This window comes from Pongo pygmaeus, chromosome 21 (genome assembly GCF_028885625.2).
Source record: "Pongo pygmaeus isolate AG05252 chromosome 21, NHGRI_mPonPyg2-v2.0_pri, whole genome shotgun sequence".
NCBI classification, from domain to species: domain Eukaryota; kingdom Metazoa; phylum Chordata; class Mammalia; order Primates; family Hominidae; genus Pongo; species Pongo pygmaeus.
Window position 1 is genome coordinate 1,882,196 of NC_072394.2, and position 3,615 is coordinate 1,885,810.

A 3,615-nucleotide genomic window follows, 5' to 3' on the forward strand; every position below is an offset into this window, starting at 1 on the left:
AAGTAAATATATTTAAACCTAAAGCAATTATTGCTCTTTGAGTGTGTGTGTGTGTGTGTGTGTGTGTGTGTGTGTATAACTGGCAGCCTATTGTTACTGAGATAACTACACAGAATTAAGCAATAAATTCTGCCAGAGCCTGGGGATACAAGGACAGGAATAAAGACGATTATCAGAGACAAGGGAAAGAAAGAGAAAGTGAGAGGTATTTGAGGATTCACTAAAGAGGCTGAGATTTAGTAGAAATAGTTGAGAGACTCAGAAATTTGGTTGTAAGATCCAGGCAAGCATGGAGAAAGGCTGCACTTAAGAGATTTGTGGGTTCCCAGGCTAACTCCAGAAAAGAGGATTAGGGCAGCAAGACTGATGTTGAAACCACCAAATGGTCGTATTAACATCCGAGTTTCCTTCCAAGATCAAGTTGGATCCAGTGTATAGATGAAAGGATTTAAGAACATGAGGTTGGATGTGGATTGCTGCTTTCAAAGACTTGGACAAAAGAAAAGTCACAGCCTCTTAATTTCTCTCAGTGAACCTCAGCTTAGCCATTAAATTTCAGAGGAAGCAGATGGCACACATTCAATGTTCTGGGATATGACTGTACACAGTCAGACGAAGAAAAGGTCACAAAGAAGTAAAAAAATATAAGTGTTGTACATCAAGATGGTTGGTAATGAAAATACCCTATCCTACTCAGTTTATAGTAAATCGCTTCTATATAATTTATTAAAATCTCAGAACATTAAGAATTGCCAAGTCTTGATTTATTGCAGAAAATTTTTCCATGGTGTTTCCATTTAGAAACTTATTTCTTATCTTACACAAAGTAAAAAAACAATCTCTTTAGCACCTGGTATTATTAGTGAGGTATAACTGGGGTGACAATATAATTTATTATCCAAATAGAGACATTTTTGAGAATGAATGTAATTATTTATAATTACAGCAAAACCACAGGTGTAAACCAGAACTGTCCAAGGCAAATCAGGGCAAATCAACAACCTAGGTATAGACCACAGCTGGATGCAATTGGATTCAAGCCATTTTCCCAGTCCAGCTGCCGAATGTGACTCAAAGGCTACTCTGCTGTCAGCTGATTTACAAGCAGATTGAAATAATGATGCAAAGGCACAATGATGAAGATGTCCAATGCCCATTTTAGGTAAAAATAACTAGTGTAAAGAAAAATACCATTGATCATTGTTGTTGAGTTATTATTTTTAAAGGAACAGTGACTCGATAAAATACATCCAAGAAAAAAGAGTCTGATAACCAATCTCTACTCAGCATAGGAGGGCATTTCTCTTCAATTTTTAAAATAATAAATTAAAATAAATACTATCTTTAAGGCACTAAAGATAGTAAGGTTAGATATACTAGTTCAGCTAATCTACATTCCCACCAATAGTGTAAAAGTGTACCTGTTTCTCCACAGCCTTACCAACATCTGTTGTTTCTTAACTTTTTAATAATTGCCATTCTGACAGGCGTGAGATGATATATCATTATGGTTTTGATTTGCATTTCTCTAATTATCAGTGAAGTTGAGCTTTTTTTCATATGTTTATTGGCCACATAAATATCTTCTTTTGAGAAGCATCTGTTCATGTTTTTTTGTCCAATTTTTAATCGGTTTGTTTGTTTTCTTGTAAATGTGTTTGAATTCCTTGTAGATTCTGAATATTAGACTTTGTCAGATGAATAGATAGCAAAGTTTTTCTCGCATTTCCCATTACTGGGTATAAGCCCAAAGGAATATAAATCATTCCATTATAAAGATACATGCACACATATGTTCATTGCAGCACTATTCACGATACCAAACACACAAAATCAACCCAAATGCTCATTAATGATAGACTGGATAAAGAAAATATGGTACATTTACTCCATGGAATACAATGCAGCCATAAAAAGGAATGAGATCATGTGTTTTGCAAGGACATGGGCAGAGCTGAAGCCATTATCCTCAGCAAACTAACGCAGAAACAGAAAGCCAAACACAGCATGTTCTCACTGATAAGTGGGAGATGAACAATGTAAGCATGTAGACACAGGGAGGTGAACAACACACACTGGGGCCTTTTGGGGGTGTGGAGGGAGGGAGTGCATCAGGAGAAAAAGCTAATGAATGCTGAGCTTAATACCTAGGTAATGGGTTGATAGGTGCAGCAAATCACTATGGCACACGTTTACCTATGTAACAAACTTGCAAATCCTTCACATGTACACCGGAACTTAAAAAAAAAGAAGATATACTAGTTAAGGTGTATCCTTAGGCATTAGAAGAACTTGGAAATTGAGGTGCACTACTGGTATTCAGTGAGTAGGACCTAGAGTTGTAGATGTTCTACAATGTGCTGAATAGTCTCACACAATGAAGAATGAATCTGGTCTCATGTGACATTCATGTGGGTGAAAAACATATTTATATATTAAGCCTAAAACTTAAATTCATTTTACATATAAATAAAAAGTATCTCTTTTACACTGTATTCATAGCAACTACCAGACACATTGAGAAAATATATTCTTTATTTTGTTTGGCAATTTCTCAAGAATTTTTTGCTATTTCAGAAAATCACATCACAGAAGGCAACCCTACTCATTATTGTTAGTAGCTACACAACATATCTACATCTGTAACTGACATTTAAGGTGATCCTATGAATGAGTATAAGCATGACAACTTAATTATATCTTCCAATGTAGTTATGTCCAAACATTTACATGTTGAAATACTTATTTTACCATAAATTATTTTCCTCTTAATTTCATTTGCAATTTATTTTTACAATATAATTAGACCATTATATTGACTTAAAGATAAGTATGTGGGTAGTTTATATTATCTATGAATTTCATTTTAGAGTAGTAAAGCCTGTGTTATAAAATATCTTATATAAATAGGGGCCTGATAGGGCTGTGGACCAGGGCTCCAAGGCAGTGTTATTTCAATGTGGTCTCAGAAATGGCAGCAGAGAGCTTGTTAAAAATGCAGATTCTTGGACTCCACCCCAGACCAACAGAATCACACTCTCTCATGCAGCATCCCAGTGATATGTGATTTATCAGGCCTTCCAGGTGATTCTTCTACTGCTTTTATGCATGCAGTGATTTGAGGATTATTGCTCATGGTAAGACAAACATGAGTAATATATTGTCTTCAAAGAACCTATGCTCTAACAGGAGATGTAAAGATATCTTTCTACTTGAGTTGGATGAGTAAGAAAATCATAGGGATCATGATCACCAAAAACACAATAGAAATTTGGCAATAACCTAATTCCAGAGACTATACACTAAACATGACATATCAACAGCAAAAAGCTGGATTCAGAGACAAGTTTAAACGACACAACTCTGATTAAAATGAACAGGACTCATGCTGTTAAGACTCTGTACAGTTCTAAAAACATACCCAGCAGAGCACTTAAGCTGTTCCAGAACACATCATTCTCTACTTTTTAACAGGGAGCAAACAGCTGGGATGTGTTACTAGTAAGCCATGTTTTCATAGGCTTTCTGGTTTTCTTTAGCCAAACTCTTACAACAGTCTTCGGACAAATTAGTGCCTGAAGCTATAGGAAGTCTTTAGTTGTCTTGGAGAACTGC